This window comes from Amblyomma maculatum, chromosome 7 (genome assembly GCF_055883805.1).
Source record: "Amblyomma maculatum isolate TAMU_Amacu chromosome 7, ASM5588380v1, whole genome shotgun sequence".
Lineage (NCBI taxonomy): Eukaryota > Metazoa > Arthropoda > Arachnida > Ixodida > Ixodidae > Amblyomma > Amblyomma maculatum.
Window position 1 is genome coordinate 9,032,490 of NC_139350.1, and position 18,197 is coordinate 9,050,686.

Genomic DNA, 18,197 nt, shown 5'->3' on the forward strand with positions numbered 1-18,197 from the left:
GGACGCTGAAAAACAATGCTTAGTACCGTCTCCAATATGATCCTCCCGTTTCCTCCCTACCAGCCTAGGGGTCACTGCGCATGAGACCCCGCTATGGCGAAAACTTCGCAAATTGCTAAAATTTTCCTGAAACAGCCCTAATGCTAAGGGGCTTGCTGAGCTCTGGGATAGGGACCATTGGTACAGCACACACTTTCTCGGAGGCTGCTCAGCGCACATATAGGTTTCCCATCCTGCAGTGGTATACCCAACTACGAGCTACATCGTAAGCATGCCTGAAGGCATAAACTTCCTTTGTGTTTGAAACACCCTGTTAACCTGTGTGCCCATCTGGAGATCTATTCAACGAGGTAAAACTGTTGCAGGACGGAAGTCACTGCACGGAAATCGCAGCCTATATACAAACGGCCTGACGACTGTATTTTATATCAAGTTCTTATGGCAGCTGAGGACACCATTCACCTCATTAGTGAACAGGCTCCTGAGCGATGAGAATCTCTGAGGTACTCAAAGGGCTTATCACTCTAATTTGCAATGATGAGTCGAGACACACTGACCCACCGGACTGTCCCAATTTTCCTGAACTAATGAGTGTGCAATACAGCCATAGTGGGCCCATGATGTTCTGAACCACATAATGGCTACATGCTTCGCACAACTAGCCTCATGTGTGTGAACTGTCATTGCCCCACGATGCCTCTTTAGAATTTCCCGGTGTGGAAATGGATCGAGCAGTGCTGAAAAAAATGTTGCGTGAAAACTTCACACAGAGACGGTTCTGCTAGCGTGTGTCGACAGTGAATTTTCGTCGCCAACACTCTACTACACAACCATACCAGCGGGAAAGAAGCCTTCAGCGCTCTTGCTACTTGTTCTCTCCCACCCTCTGCAGCTCCAGCTAATGTAAGCCCAGTAGTATAGGCAAGGAGATAAATAGGGCTTTCAAGGTAACCTGGCCATCTCTACCACAGTCAAGCTCAAGCTTGATGGGTGAACAAGTGACACACTCCCAACGGCCTCCGCCTATGGATGAGCGAGTACAAGGACAAGACCTAACCCCATAGGCGAAAAGGCAGAATTGCTTGTATTGCTGATGTAGCTTATGAATGCCAAGCAGACGATGCTGTCCAGCCTGCACTTGCCAGCAGCATGGAGTGCACTACACGTACTTCACCTGCTAAATCAAGTCCTAGCAGATTTACAATAGCAGCAATGGCTCTCAAGGCATTGCTATTCCGACAGCAATTCAATGAAGCGCACATTTTAATGGAGTTTTCATTCACTGAAATTCCATATTTTTTATATTTGTGAGTATATTTACAGACATTAATTTCAAATCTTAATTTGTGAGTCAATGTTAAAAGGTTACAAGGCATTTCAGTCCTCCATGCACGGACGCAGGGACCAGCAAAGTCATCATTTATATTTGACGCTCGATATTCTTTACTTTACAGTTCCCCATAGTAAAGATAATTAGTACGCTTGCGTAACGATTCCAGCAAGTCCTTTTGCGTCCAATTGCGTCCTGTCAGCGTGTAGTGGAGGGCAGCGCGAGGCGATGTGTGCGGCAATCATTGCCGAAGTAGCTAGAAACTCTCCCAGATCAACAATCTGCTGCCTTTGCACAGTCGTTATTGAAGGTAGTTAGTAAAAAAATCTCTGCGCTATGTAGTGCTTCACTTGGCGATATTTTGGAGCAATACAACGACAACCGATGAGAATTTTTAAAAGCCATGTGCCTTGGGGCACCTATATGGAAGTCCTGTAGCCGTGGTGGACGAAACCGTGACAAACAATGGGAGCTGAATACGTTGCCGTTAAATGCATTGCTGCATTAAAAACGCCCGCTTGATAAGCCAGCGCTCCACGCTCTATAGAGGACGTGGGCAAGAGACGACTCGTCGGCGACTGTAAGCATGCCGCTTCAAGGGATTCGACTCCTCCAAACACCGCGCCGCTCACCCGTCAGACACCCGAAATACTTTGCTTTGCAACCCCGTACAGCTGTGCAGCAGAGTTGGAGTTTGACTGATGCCAGCCTCATTCGCAGTAACGCTCTCTCTCTCTCCATCTACCTCGCGCGCTGTCTCCGTTTCCGTCATATCGGGAGAAACTACTCTCGCGTTTCTATCGCTTTGAAAAACTATATTCGGCTTTGAAGCTTGATGCTCTTAATTTTGAGGCCTGTAAAACTGTGTCTAGCCAGCCCAGAGGTATCGCCCACGTGACCCAGTACTTGGGATAACTAGTGCTGAACTTGTGCGGCGAGATTGTTTTCTTAAGCAGTTTATTTGTGCGTTAATGCTACATGTATTTATTTGCTTCACATGGTGAGCAGCAGCAGACATGGCAGTAATTGAATTACAGTAATAAAATTACTGTAATGTATTTTCAGTATTTTGTAATGTAATGAATTACTTTTTGGTAGTAATTTCAGAGAAAAAGTAATTAATCCCTATGGAAATTACTTGAATAGACAACAAAGTAGAGTGCGGCAAGCAGAATTACCATGGTAACGGATCGGCAAAAGGAGACAGAATGAACAGTGCGAGAACTCCTTTGTTGGAGGTTCACTTTTCTCCAGGATATGGTGCAAGAAGGAAAACTCCCTGGACACAGTGGTGCCAACATGAGGCAGTGCAAGACAAATAACCTAGCTTCTTCGGGCCCTTAAAATGGCGGAGGCCAGCAAGCTCATTTCACGACCGTTCTCCTTTATTTGTTGTTTTTTTTTTTTGCGGTTGTCTTATTTTTGTAACGTTAGGTGCTGCAGGAAAGAGGGAAGGAATAGTTCTCTGGGACGGAATTTGGCGGAAAGACGAAATAGTGTGTGTGCTTCGTGTCTGGAGAACATGTTGCTGTTTTGTTTACTTGATTTACTTAGTTTTTGCATGGATGAAAACTAGAAAGTGATTTGAAAGTAATTGGATTACTCTGACGATGTAATTAGAATGTAATTTTGTTACTTTTAGGAGCATTATTGGTTAATGTAGTTTAATTACTTTGGGCGATTTTCAGCAAAGTAATTAGTAGTGTAATTTATTTCCTTTTCAAAAGTAATTTTGCCATGTATGCGCAGCAGCTTCACCGTACATGTGGCGCTGTCTGGGAGGTGCTGCCAAAAGAAGCGGCTGTTTGGATCCACCGCCGTGGCAAGCGCCGACGGTGTGCTCCGATTACTTTGTGGTCTCCCGTAAGGTTAAATCATCGGCTTACCGCTTCGTAACAATATAAACGCCGAGTGAAATAAGAGCCTCTGCTTACTGTTGTGTTTATAGTAACTTCCAGCCTTATATTGCACCCAGTGCTTTTCGTTGCGGCTGTCATGATTTTGTTTTTGTTTTTCAAGACTGCACGCTAGGTCTCTCTCCAACACGACCGATCGCTTGTTTGTATCGAGTGAGCGGCCCGAAAAAAAAAAAAAAAAAAAGCCGGGTAAATTTTTTTTTTTTTTTTGCCCTTCTATACCCAGATGGAGCTCTTAAGAGTTCCACTGAGAATGCCTGCTTGGGACCAGCGCCCAGCAGATCTTCGCAAACGGCCCTGTTATGAATAGCGCGGAGCCTTTCTGGCATGCGGTTTTTTTTTTTTTATAACTAATAGGTAATGATAGTTCCCAGCTATTCTAGGCACTCGCTTTTGGGAAGCCTAGCCTGACGTGGCAGCACGACATCGAGAGCGAGGCACATTGCAGGAGTGCACGCTTTCTGGCTTGCCACTCGTTCATGCCTATCCCCGCAAGAAGCAAAAGAAATAGCACTTTAAAACTGACAACTAGGTTTACTGGTATGTTTATGGGTGCTGTACTAATTATAAGAATACAGCCGGGATGCAACCAAAAATAAGTTTTATAGGTTGGAAATCATACCAGAGTGGACCCAAGAAGTGCAAGTATAAGAAGACTATAGCGTTTAGCTTCCATGGAGCATCTTCATATCTCGTATTATATTTTAGTCGGGACGGGAGCCTCTGGCTGCCTGCACATTACACACGCCTATTCAGCGCCCATTTCCTCGGAAACGAGGAGCAACATAGCCCAACACTTTACATATACCAACTATATTTCCAACACGTTATCGACCAGGTGATGGAGTTTCGTCTGACACAAAACTGAAGAGATACAAAAGGTGCGTGTCGCTGACCATTTTTAACGCCAGATGCAGAAAAATATTTTCACCTTGTTTCGTGAAAAGAAAAAAGAAAAAAAAAAAAAAAAACGTCTGTTCATCTTTCAGGGCTCGGCGACGTGACTCAACGTTAGCAGTGGCACCCTGCCTTGCAGGTGAAACTGGCATTCGTGATATTGCGTAGGTTTGCCGACTACATACCACACAATCAAATTACGTATATGGTGAAGAGAAGACGTCGAAAGGGAATAAAACTCACCTCCAAGATGACACGCGTAAAAAGCGCTTTTCATTTGGGGAGCAAATTTTCCGAAGATATTCTAGATATCTCAGGAGATATCTCTGGGCTGTGAAGGTCCTCGCGCACTGCATGCACGTAGTAATACTTAAAATAATGAATTCTCAACATTCGCGATCATCCGAAATCCACAGAACAGCACGCGCTGCGGAGCTTGCTCAGCCATGCCTGTTTTTCCGCGCACTGCACTCTCACAAGTCACCACTCGTTTATACACACAAAATAGAAAATAAAAACTACGGCAGGAGCGCCGAAAAAGCTCGCATTAGGGTACATCTCCAGATACAACCTGTGTTCGTCTCTTCCTGAGGAAGAGCTTTTTGTTTTTTATTAAAGCCTTTCCATTGACCGACGGTGCCCACCTGTACTCGGCTCTCGCTTCTGGGGGGTCTAGCACGCCGTCTACAGGTATACATTGCCATCGAGGGGAAAAAAGCCAGCGCTCCGCATTGAACACTGGCGTAGTTTTTGTTTTATTTATCTCCGTTCTTTCAAAGTGCCATATTGTTCGGGTTCCGAATACCTACTTCAATGAAAAAACAAAACAAAAAAAAGAACCTCGCCAGCAGAAGCGCTCTTAAGCGTTGTTTTTGCGGTTGACAAAGAACGTGAACCTCTCATGGAGCCGGTCTGAGGTAAGCGATCATAAATAACGGCAACGTTTCTCTTCGAGATGAACGGAGGTGTTTGAGATGCGAAGCACTTCGGACCATTACGGCGGAAACGGCGCCTTTGCTCCCTTGAACGTAGTTGAAGCGAATTCGAGAATGCTGACGAGCTGCGTACTCATTGCTCTCATTACCCCTGGTAGGGCGGGTGTTTGCTTTCCCGCGCAGAGTATTTAGTTGACCTTTTCGAGAGCAGATCCTGGCATGTTTATTTGCTTTCTCGGTCATTTGCAATTGCTGTTTAAATAGTGCTAAGACTGTACAAGACGCCCAATCATGAACATCGCAGCGCGTGGCGGCAGAATATGTTACTTTGTCCCGGTGACACTTCCGTTGTCGGGCATTATAGTGCCTTCAAAGAGAAGTTTGAGACTTCCAGGCTTTCGGACAAATCTTCCTTGCTGGGGGAGCTCTTTGAAGTAGTCAGCACCTTTCCATACTGTCCACAATCAGTGTTCGTTACCTTCACAAGTGATATGAGCAGTACCGTAAACACACGCGCCAGTTCTTCGGCCGCTACACACCGAACTGCACAGCGCGAAGTATACAGGACGAAACTTTGCTCGTAGAAATGTGTTACACGATTGGGAATGATCACTTACTTCTTTGCCACTTAGCCGCTTGAGTAGGCGAGCTTCTGCCAGCTTATTTGTTCGGGTAGAAATGGGAGCATACGCCGGGTTCTGTCGTGTACATGAACCATGTCAACGACTGAAATAAACTGCGACAACCTAAGCGGCGACACAAGTATGCAATGCCTGCACTCTCTAACGAGAGTAACTAGAGAGACAAACGTGACGTTGATCTTTTAAGAACACTAAACCAGTTGCAGCACGGGGAGTGACGTGATCCCAGTTGCTCCTGTAGGTCGCCCTAGCATCCAATACCGGACGTCGCCTGCGCTCGTGAACTCGCATAGGCGCGGCCAGTACGCACGCGCAGCCCTCTAATGGCTGCACGCTAAGGTAAAAGTTGTCTTACTTAAAATAGCGTTTCCTTAGCGGTCACACAAGCAGCCCAAAAGCACCGGCTGCATCGACCCAGCAGCACTCAATAATCTCGCGAGGATTACATAAATACGTAAACGTTTGCATGAATTCACCCTGCACTGCTCGATGCCAAGTGCAGCCTCTGTGGCGCAGATTCAACGTCCTTGTCTCATAATAAAAGTCAAACTCAACAATATAAAAAAGTATTCTTACGTAAAATAAACAAAGTTCGGCTGGTGTAAGGGGTGTTTCGCTGTCCCAGTTTCTACATCAAACATCCAGGGGCTTCCAAGTGCCCCACGAAGTTCAACGACTCTGGAGGCCCTTAAAGGCCCATTTATGTTCGAGCACCCCCTAAATGAAGCTGATCAGTCTAAACAAAACACCGAAGTTGACACAAGAAAAAGAAAATTCGACCAAAGCAACGATTCTAACAAATCGCTCTTCAAAAGTTCAAAAAAAGAGCGCATGAGACTTTCCGCCTTTCAAAACGTTCTCCTTCAAAGTAAAGGCCCCACTCCATGGGGCACACTAGAGGCACACGAGCGAGGCGCCTGCGCTCTCAGTGCAGCGCCCTGACAAAGCTGGAAAAAGTACGCATCTCCATGAAGAGTATCTGGCTCGCGCGCTCCTCTGTTTTTGCAAGACTACGTTGTTTAAAGCCGGCCGAAACAGTCCGACTGCAACTGGAAGCTTGTCCCGGAGCGACTTCCATGGCATTTGCACACGCTCGATGCTGTCTGCTTTATTGGAACACGAGGATTTTAAACACATTTCACTTATTCAATGTTTGCCATAAACAATGCGCTTGACTGCGCGCGGAGCTCCCGGCAGCACGTCAGACGCCACCTCTCCCCACATAGCTTCTTTACCTTATTTATTTTTATGCTGTTTGTGGCTGGCGAGCCCCAGCGAATGCCACCGCAACACTGCAGCGATGAACCTTTCGTTGTCGACGGACTGACTGCACGCACATCTCTGCGTACCGCAGCACCGACGTCAAAAAAAAAAGCAAACAGGTATCGCAGAGGCCGCGCAGATGGCATCCTCTGATTGGTGCACGCAAGCCAATAACCGGCGAGCCTCCTCCGCGTTTGCGCGAGCGCGCAGGTAGTCATGCAGGGAGCGCCGAGGAAATAGCTGACTCCGCGCGCGCCTGGAGTGTCACGCATGCGCAGATAGACTCCAGCGTACAGGCAATCCTTCCCGCATGTCGGCGGAGGAAAAACGGAAAATACTCCCGCGCACTACGCAATGCGTGTTGAGAATACCCGTTGCAGAATCGGAAATCAACCCAACGGACGTTTCTTCTGGAAAGGCAGAAGAAATAAAAAAATAAAATAAAAAAAGGGCAGTGACGTCGGCGTCACGTGGGGGGAGGGTAGCGATGACACGCGGGGACCATCTGCGCTCCGGTCCGCGTATTTGGGTTTGCTAGGTACGGTGGCTCCGCAAGGGACAAAACGACAGAAGAGACGAAGAAAGCGGGCTGTTCCGACTAGCATCTACCGCCCCTAGGAGCCGAGCAGCCTAGCGATTAGTGGCGCATGCTTTTTCAGCTTGAGAGAGCCTATAATACTATTACTACTACTACTACTACTACTACTACTACTACTACTGAATAATAATAATAATAATAATAATGAACAGTATTATTTCTCTGCTAATTATTATTATTATTATTATTATTATTATTATTATTATTATTATTATTATTATTATTATCATTAGTAGTAGTTGTAGTATACAGGAAGACGCGTTTCACGAAGTTGGCACTGAATTGTCTAGTTAACAGCCGAATTAACTGGCTAAATATTATCTTCACAGTTTTAAGTAATAATAATAATAATAATAATAATAATAATAATAATAATAATAATTGGTTCACAGGAAGGGAAAGGCGCAGTATCTGTCACACTTGTGTCTGTGGACACCTGAACTACTCCGTAGCCCTCCACTACGGCTCCTCTTTCTCTCTTCCTCCCTTGTGTCTGTGGACACAAGTGTGACAGATACTGCGCCTTTCCGTTCCTGTGAACCAATTAATATTATTACCATTAATAATTACTACTACTACTACTACTACTACTAATAATAATAATAATAATAATAATAATAATAATAATAATAATGATAATAATAATAATAATAGTAGTAGTATAGGCTTTCTCAAGCTAGTGCCGCGTCCAACATGACGCCCATTGGAAAAGCATGCGCCACTAATCGCTAGGCTGCTCGGCTCCTGGGGGCGGTAGATGCTAGTCGGAACAGCCCGCTTTCTTCGTCTCTTCTGTCGTTTTGTCCCTTGCGGAGCCACCGTACCGAGCAAACCCAAATACGCCTCCGGTCCTCCCGTCTGAACCCACATTAACCGCTTTTCTCTTTAGCCTACCCGAGGGCATGATGGCCAAGCATCATTGTTTTTTCTTTATGTATTAAGCACGTTTTGTCGGTCCTGCGACATATACAAGTAGAGCATTTTATCATTCGCGGGGCGCACACCACGGGATAGCGTTTGTCGCCCTGTGACCGCCGCCGTCTTTCCAGTGGGCGAGAGCGGCATTTGCTTCTCCACGGCCCGCGTCAGCCATGACGCCCGCTCGTCAGGGAGTTCTCCATCCTGGGCCGCACAGCTCCAACTGCGCTGTACTGTTTTCGCGGGAGATTGTTTCCAGAAAGCAAGTAATCGACGGTCCTCCTAGCGACCTCTACTTCGGCTGACGGACACAGTGTTTCGCGAGCCTCGTGGCTACTTTGCTGAGCAGGGATTGGAACGGAGAGTTCTTTGTTGCCCGGACGCGTTCCGCGCTGTGCCGGAGTGGAGCCCGCTACAGCACAAACCGCATCGATTTTCCAGCTGTGCTGCTGCACTCGCCTGGCTTATAGCTCTTTAACAGTTTCTTTATAACTTCCAATCCTCTACGTGGCGTCTTACGGTGTCTTGTAGAGACAGCGCAACATAGAGACATAGCGTTGTACTTTCCTTCCTCAAATACTGACCGCAGCGCAAACAGGGCATAAAAGCGAAACGGAAATGGGCATGTGAAGAAAGAAAAAATAAGCGCGGGACCTAAAAGCAGCTTACAAGTAAACAATGATTATAAGAACTTTGGTAAAGAAAACACTGACACTGATAGGAGAAAACCATGCGCAGTGAGATCAGGCACAACATACCAGTATCGACGGAAGCCCCCAAGTGTGTCCATGTGACGAACCGCAACTGCACCCCATGGTGACGAATCGAGCACCGAACGTTCTTGTCCCCTCCGGTGTCTCCGTTCAGAGAGAGATAGAGAGAGAGAAGTGGTTCTTTTTTGGGGGGGGGGATGAAAGGGGGATCGGCGCGTTCAACTGTCTCCTCAGGTATGAGGGATCACCGCCGTTGCGCCGAATTAAGGGGGAGAGGGGGGTAAAAGGAAGGGAGGATGAGTGGGATAGTGGCAAGGAAGGAAGGTAAAGGGCAATAGGATCCGGTGAGCCTTGAGAGCCGGGATAAGCGCGAGGCATGGAGACGGGATCACTGAAGGTCGGCCCACTGTTGGATGGGCGGACAATAGGAGGGCGGCGCCCGGAAGAGCGGAGCTGGTGGAGTGTTCCTGGGTTCGTACCGGTGCAGGCACAAATACGCGCAAAGAAGGAGTCACTCAGGGGGATGGCGGTCACTCTGGGAGGGCCACTGATGTCACGGTCTGGGCACAACACTCGGAGGCACAGAGGTGGGCACAATGTGCGAAGGCACAGTTAGTGAAGTCACACTTTGGGCACAGCGAACAAAGGCATAGTCAGGGAGGGCACAACACTCGGAAGCACAGTGGCTCGAGTGAACAGTGAAGGCAAACATGACACATCCACTGAGCACAGTAACGAGTCACAGGATAGGCACAATGTGCGAAGGCACAGTCAGTGAAGTCACACTTTGTGCACAGGGAACAAAGGCATGGTCAGGGACGGCACAGCACTCGGAGGCACAGTGGTTCAAGTGAGCACAGACACGACACAGCCACTGAGCACAGTAACGAGTCACGGAAGGACACAATGTGCGAAGGCACAGTCAGTGAAATCACACCTTGGGCACACGGAAAGGAACGCAGTCGAACGCGCACTGCATAACGCGAGCTAGCCACAGATTGAGTACAGTACACAAACGCATTGTGGCACAGGTGAGGCGAAACGCCAAAATGTCATAGGCGCATAAGGTGGGTGGACTCCAGGTAGTCAAGAAGGACAAATAACGCACGCTGGACTTTATGTCGGGGGCCACGTCGGTACAGCAGGTCATCGCTAGTAGCTGTCGGGAGCCCCAACTTGCGATAGCCAGCAAAGGTCTTTGCCCATCGTAGGCCGGACAATGCACAAGTAAGTGATCCAGAGTCTCCACAGCACCACATTCTCTGCATGACGGAAGTCCGGTCTGGCGAAGGCGGTGCAGTCGTCCCGCTGTCCAAACACAGCCGATGCGCATTCTAAGAATGATTGCGCTCTGGGGAGCCGTGAAGTCAGCGAACTTGATTGTTCGTGGGGCCTTGCCGGCTGCAACGCGGGCGTCTGGGTGGGCACTTGAAGCTGGAGGGTTCTCCTCGTGGGCAATGCTTGGGAGTACGGCAGGCAAGGTGGATGAACCTGAAGCTGGAGGGTTCTCCTCGTGCGTAATGCTTGGGGGTACGGCAGGCAAAGAGGAGGGCTTAGCTTGCTGACCAGGGGTGGGAGAGTCTACCCAGGAGGCATCGAACCGCCTGAGGAGAGGTGGATCTGGCGTTGCTTCCTGATCCCGAAGGGAGAGGTTAACAGGGCTTGCTGGGCGCTGTGGTGGCGTTTGGATACCCTCCGAAGGTGGGGGTCTCTCTGAGGCAGCTACGATGTTCTGTGCTTGGACCTGAGCTTCTAAAATTTTTGTGGCCTCTTCGCACAGTTTTCGAAGCACGCGGGAGCAGTCAAAGCTGCCCGCGCGGCGGTGACGACCAGGAAGCTTGGGCCGGAGGATATCTGCGCTGACTTCCATTGTGGGTCGTTGTGTCTCTTAAAGACGACGCTGTATCCAGCCATGTTAGGCCTAAGTTCAAGGCACCGGAGAGGCATGGCGCACAACACTTCACTGATGGATGCACAAGAGAGCTGTACGTAACACACGGAGGCGGAGATATGGGGAAGGAGCACGGAAGCGCACTGGGAGAATGCGAACACAGAGTCTGATCGGCAGGCGAAGCACGAACGCGCACTGAGAGTACGGGCACACGCAAGGGAGCCGAAAACAAAAAGCACGAACGCGCAATGGGGCAACGCGCACTGGGGCAACGCACTCACATAATGGGTATGTGTGAGGCTCTGAGGGAGGAAAACGGCCGGCTGGCCAACTCACCGCTCATGCGACGTATTCCAAGAAGCGCCAGGAGGTAATCCAATGAAGGTAATCCAAGGGGGATGGGTACAGGCGGTAGGAGCCCGCCGACGCGCGTCCTCTCCCGTGCAACGCGGAGACGCGAGTGCGGAGAAAAGGGGGCGGGGCCTCAAAAAGGGGCGGAGCGGAGAGTGGCGGCGAATGAGAAGGGCGGGAGAAGAGGTGCGAACTGCCGGCCGAGGAGGGAGCTCAGAGCGACACGTCTGATGTCCACGAGAGCTCGACGAGAAGAGACAAATGACAGAGCAAGAACAAGTGTTCTATGCCGCTAGGAGAGGGGTGTGAAACTCCCTATACCTCCCAGCGGCCACGAATTACAGACGCTAGCGCCAAACTCCCCATTAGAGCGGGAGGAGGCGCGTAAAAAATGGACTTGTCGGGGGAGGCCGTATAGCGGAGCGGTCCAAAAAAATGGTGCGCCGAAGGGGGTGTCGGTAGGTTGCTTCAAGCAGCGCGGGTCGCGCGCTCGCGTGCGCCTACGCCCAGGAGAACGCTCTGCTCGTGGATTTTCTACCGCATCATCGTTCTGCCGCGGCAGGGCCAGTGTATTGAAAAAAAAAACCACAGGCATAGCGGTCTCGAGGGCGCAGGCGCTCGCGAGCAAGCGTACCCTACCGTAGCAAGAAATAGCACAGAGAACAGCAGATATCGTTTCCCATTTTTATTGACTGCACGTGAAACAGAAAATGAAAAAATGCAACGAGGTATCCCTCACACACACACACACACACACACACACACACACACACACACACACACACACACACACAGACACACACACACACACACTTTACATAGCCAAAAGCGTACAGTAGTGTTCTGTGTTCTGCGCTAACATTGTAATCTTGCATGCTTGCTTTATCACTAGCAAAGAACCCAGTTTGCCGGCACTGCTTCTGTCAGCATGTGTACAGTTGATACGAAATTAAATAAATGATGCACAAAAAAAGGCCTGGGGCAGATTGTGGCACCGATCACCAGCTTCTTGTTGCCAAAATTAGGCTTCGATTGAGGAAAACACAGATGAATTGAAAGGCCTTTCAGGTATGATCTGGATCAAATTCCATTAGAATATGCTGTGGAAGTGAGGAATAGATTTCAAGAATTAGATCTAGAAGACAGAGAGTCCGAAGAGATGTGGACTGATGTTCATGATATAATACAAGAAGTTGCTACTAAGGTAGTTCCAAAGCAAAAGAAATGCAAGAAAGCAAACTGGTTATCTGAAGAGGCTTTGCAAATAGCTGAGGAAAGGAGGATGGCAAAAGTTATGGGGGAAAGAGAAAGATACAAGGCTCTCAATGCGGATTTTCAGAAAATAGCAAGGAGAGATAAGAATGCCTTCCTGAACATACAGTGCCAAGCAGTTGAGGACAACAGCCAATTAAGGAACACACGAGCTCTGTATAAGACAATCAAAGATATCAAAGGAAGCTTCTGTGCTAAGCTGGGCATGATAAAGGACAAACGAGGCAAGGACCTCACTGAAGCCTCAGAGATAAAGAAGAGGTGGCAGGAATACACAGAAGAACTGTACAAGAAGGACCCGAATGTGCAAACCCAACATAAGACGGTTGTGATTACTGATCTCGAGCCGGGCATCCTGAAGAGTGAAGTTCAATGGGCCTTAGCCAGCCTTGCTAAGAAAAAAGCTAGCGGAATTGATGGCATTCCAGCTGAGTTGCTTCAAAACCTGAACCATGACGCTGTTGACATTCTGCATACATTATGTAAGAAGATTTGGACAACCCTGCAGTGGCCACAGGATTGGAGGAGGTCAGATTACATCCCCATTACAAAGAAAGGCAGTGCCAAAGATTTTTCCAACTACCGCACGATCGCGCTTATTTCGCATGCTAGCAAGGTGATGTTGAAAATCTTCCAAGGTAGGCTGCATCAGTATGTGGATCGGGAGCTTCCGGACGTGCAAGCTGGGTTTCGCAAGGGCAGAGGAACTAGAGACCAAATTGCCAACCTTCGCTGGATCATGTAAAAAGCAAGAGAGTTCCAGAAACCCATCTACTTCTGCTTTATTGATTATGCGAAAGCGTTTGACTGTGTAGATCACAGCAGATTGTGGCAAGCTCTCCAAGAGATGGGAGTTCCAATGCACCTCATCTGTCTCCTCAGGAACCTGTATGAAGGACAAGAGGCCACAGTCAGAACTGGGCATGGTCTTACTGATTGGTTTCCGATTGAGAAAGGAGTGAGGCAAGGCTGCATACTGTCGCCCTGCCTATTTAACCTATATGCAGAGTGCATCATGAGGAAGGCCGGTCTGGACGAGTGTTCAGCTGGAGTGAAGATTGCTGGAAAACGTATCAACAACCTTAGATATGCGGATGATACCACTTTAACGGCAGAAAGTGAAGTGGAACTCAAGAGACTTCTGATGCGCATACAAGAAGAGAGTGAGAAGTTTGGGCTTAAACTGAACATTAAAAAGACAAAGATCATGGCGTCTTGCCCTATGAAGTCCTGGAGCATCAATGGACAAGAAGTGGAAGCTGTGGCAGATTTTCTCTTCTTGGGCTCCAAGATTACCTCGGAAGGAGACTGCAGCCATGAATTTAGGAGACGCCTGCTTCTGGGAAAGAGAGCAATGGTTAGCCTTGACCGCCTAGTAAAGAGCAGAGACATTAGTCTGCCAACCAAGATCCGTATTACTTGTGCTATGGTCTTTCCAGTTGTGATGTATGCATGCGAGAGTTGGACTGTGAAAAAGGCTGACCGCCGAAGAATTGACGCGTTTGAACAGTGGTGTTGGCGAAGACTCTTGAGAGTTCCTTGGACTGCCAGAAGATCAAATCAGTCGATATTGTCGACCATAAACCCTGACTGCTCATTGGAGGGTCAAATTCTAAAGTTAAAGCTCAGCTACTCTGGTCATCTGATGAGAAGAGATGAGTCGCTGGAGAAAGATTTGATGTTGGGAAAGGTTGAGGGTCGCCGGAGAAGGGGTAGGCAGCGAACGCGATGGTTAGATGGCATCCTCGAGGCACTGCAGATGAAGTTATGTGATGTTAGGAAGATAGTGAGATACCGGAAAGCGTGGCGTGACATGGTTCATAGGGTCACGAAGAGTCGGACACGACTGAACGACTGAACTGAACTGATATTCATTCAACGCATTCCATACCATCAAAGCAATGTAGAAACATGGAGCAAATACCTGCGTTCTAGTTACCTAGTGGTTGGTATTTGATGAAAGTAATGAAACCAAAATACATAATTAAAAATTTACACTACCCTTCCTGGAAGTACTTCTTCGGAACGCCGTTAATTACGTCTCTCCACAGCACATGAAGGTAACAATTTCAACAACACGAACCAGAGCGGATATCGCCGACTATAATGGCCAGCACAATCAGCAGACGAGATGGGTCCATTGAACTGGAGCTGCACGCAGACAAGTCTTTCGTCTCACGAAGGGGCGAAGAGCCAGCAGGAATGAGATGCACAGAGTAAGAAAACCTCGACGAAAAATCGCGACTTTGGTCGATAAGCCAACACGCAGAGAATTCATAGCGCTAGGCTGTGCATACGACCAACGCAGACGACGGTTCAATTTCAAAACGAGCGGAGTCGTAACGGTTGCAGCGGTTCACGCGAGGACGAAGCAAGCCACGCAGCGGAGTCGGCGGCGCCGTCAGTGCGAGGGGAAAATTTAGGCGCGAGGGAGAAGTCCTCCTCCTGGTTGGTTGGTTCTGGTTGGTTCACAGGAAGGGAAAGGCGCAGTACCTGTCACACTTGCTCTGTGGACACCTGAACCGCGCCGTAAGGGAAGGGATTAGGGTGGGAGTGAAAGTGGAAGGAGAGAAAGGAAGCCGTAGTGGAGGGCTACGGAGTAATTTCGACCACCTGGGGATCTTTAACGTGCGCTGACATCGCACAGCACACGGACGCCTCTTCGTTTCGCCTCCATCGAAACGCAGCCGCCGAGGTCGGGTTCGAACCCGGGTATTCCGGACAGTAGTCGGGCGTCTTAGCACTGCACAACCCCGGCGGGGCAAGAAGTCCTCCTCCCAGTTTTTTCTTTCCTCCTTTCGCCCCAGTTTGGGAGAATCCACCTTTTTGGGGAGGATGTGGCGCCACCATGCGGGAGCGGGCGAGAAACACATTGGGCGGCAGTGTAGCAGACGACGCGAAAGCACACCATACGAAATGGCCACGCCAACGCAGGTAGAAAGCGAAAGCTTCTCCCCTTTTTTGGCCGTGGGGCGGAAAGTAGTGACAGTGATTGCAGCATATCATGTTCACGTAGTATGGGGGAATGTAGAGCGTTTTCACAATCCACTCATAACGCACGCACGCATATACTGTCTTCGTATTGTAAGAGCATGTAGCGCGGGCCGTAATCGACGTGAGAAAATGAGACGCTATCAGCGTGCAGGTTTTCGGCAGACAGGAGAGCGCGGAGGCAGAGAGACAGAGAGAGGGATCTCAAAGGGCAAAGCAGCCAGGGGTTTGTTGATGCTGCAGAGCTAGGTGGAATCGTCTCCTGTGACTTCGAGCGGCGCATATGCGCGGGGTGTCTTGAGTTACCGAGCACAATGCGGTCGGCGCGGCGCCGGCATGGTGCAATGGGCGTCGCTTCCTCCTCGCGTCATCTACAATCGTGCAGCTATAGGATTTCATCTACGAAGCTCGGCAGAGAGGCACATATACACACCCCCTGAAAAGGGCATTGTCCCGGCCGGAATGCACACCTGCAGGAAACGCTCGGCATTTTTCTGGCAACGGATGATTCAGCGCTGTAGCCGGTTTCTGCCCTCAGGACGGATGTGGTCGGAGTGGTGAAAAGGTTCTCGGTGCACAGAGATTGGTCATTCTGTTGTGAAAGGATCCACATCGTTCCTTTCTGCCTCCGCCGTGAATTCTGCGGAATCAACAACTTGGTGACACATGTGCATCTCCTACATATCGGATGCGCATCTCTGTCAGGAACCAACCCTGTTCTACGTCCAGAGCGATCCACTCTGCAAGTGATTGAGCATGAACCCTCCAGGAGACTCATTTATTGTGCCGGGCGGTTTCCTTCCCGTTGCAAACGGTTGGACGAAGACGACGATTATGAAGCTCCCTAACGAAGTGCATGTGATTGCGTACACCAAAGGAACAAAATCAGGGTGCTTTGGCGTCCACGAAGGCGAGCCTTTAATTAAAAAAAAATATTGTGCGTCGTGCAATAGTGTCAAGTGCGTCATATGCTCCGAGAGGCAAAAACGCAGGTACTACAGGTATGTATGCATCTAAACGAAATATACATGATGAAAAGTACCTACTGAAGTTTTCACCCAGACTGTAGCGCACCAGTGATAGCTGCAATAAGGGTTTCTTCGGTGCGTGATTGCTTTAGTTGCGCCGGGGCCTGAAAGCGATGTATTTTGTCGTTTCTTTTCTTTATATGCGAAAGGGCTAGGTAGCTTAGATATCACAGGCGACTGTGTGCGCTAGGCCGTAATATTTAGCATGTTTTATCGTGACTGCCACCTCACTAACAAGAAAAAAAATACGGCGTTTTATTGCACGGCCGTTCGCGAGCCTGATGACCAGCTCAACCACTCGGCTCGCGAACGGCGGTGCATCACAACAAACGCCCAATTCTTTTTTCTTTTTAGTCAGGCGGCAGTACCGATAAAACATGCTAAATATTACGGTCTAGCGCACACAGCCACCTGTGATATCTGCGCTACCCGGCCCCTTCGCACATAAAGAAAACAAACGACAAAATACATCGCCATCAGACGCGCTGAACAAATGCTCATTGCGGATATCACTGGTGGGTTACAGGCTTGGTGCAAACTCCAGTAGATACTTTTCATCATGCACATTTCCTTTAGATGCATACATACCTGTAACGAAGTGTTTTTCGCACAGTCGAGAGTACGCAGTCGGTTGCTAAGGTGGGCCATTCACATCTTGACACTTGGTGGCCCTAATTCAAGCTGCACGTCGTTGTTGGCCGCGGCTCGCCGAAGGAAACCTGAAAAACCGTGTCTTGCATCTTGACACGCTTAGAGAGTGGCGACCGTACCCGGCAGATGTGCTTGGCATCGCTTTGCCAAGCCTGTGACGGCCACCGTGCCGCCCGGTACCGCCAGCCCCCGTGCACTGGCGGCGCCGAGAAACGCCGTCGACGCCGTCCAATGTGTTTCCATCGGTCGCCGCTACGACTTCGCGCATGCGCAGAACACTCGCTCAAAAGGCGGATTAAGGTCTATTCACACTTGCGACTAGATGAGGTCGCGCGACCAGATGAGAGGAGCTCGCCACTACCGATGTTCACACTTGCGACTGTCGCCTTCTCGTTCGTCAGGCACAGTTGGGAGCGATGACAGCGAACGTCGGTAGCGGCCGCTTGCCAGACACTTCAGCTTTTTCAGGCGAGCCCGTGCGCATGCCGCGCTCTCGTGTTTCCAGGAGAACGCCGACGACGAATAGACGGTGTCAATATAGAATGTTGCGCCTGCGTGAAAAACCCATTTCTCAAAAGTTTATGGTACTTACCCGATAGTCCGAATATCTTTCCAATCTCCTCCCAGGCCATATCCTTCTCCCCGCCTTTGAATTCCGGGTGCAGTTTGTTGAAAAGGTCGGGGTATTCTTTAATTGCATTGAGAAGGTGCCCGACCGAGTACTCCAGGACCTCGCTGATTGGTGAAATGGTGTGCGACTAGTAGTCGCGCGTCTGAAAATTCAAGCAGTGCCCAATCGGCC

At 49.1% G+C, this 18,197-nt stretch overlaps 1 pseudogene; it reads right to left on the reverse strand.

Moving 5' to 3' along the window:
* LOC146182688 (uncharacterized) overlaps positions 1–11,081 on the reverse strand; it is a 32,355-nt pseudogene extending 21,274 nt beyond the window's left edge.
* Positions 11,082–18,197: the final 7,116 nt, after the last annotated feature.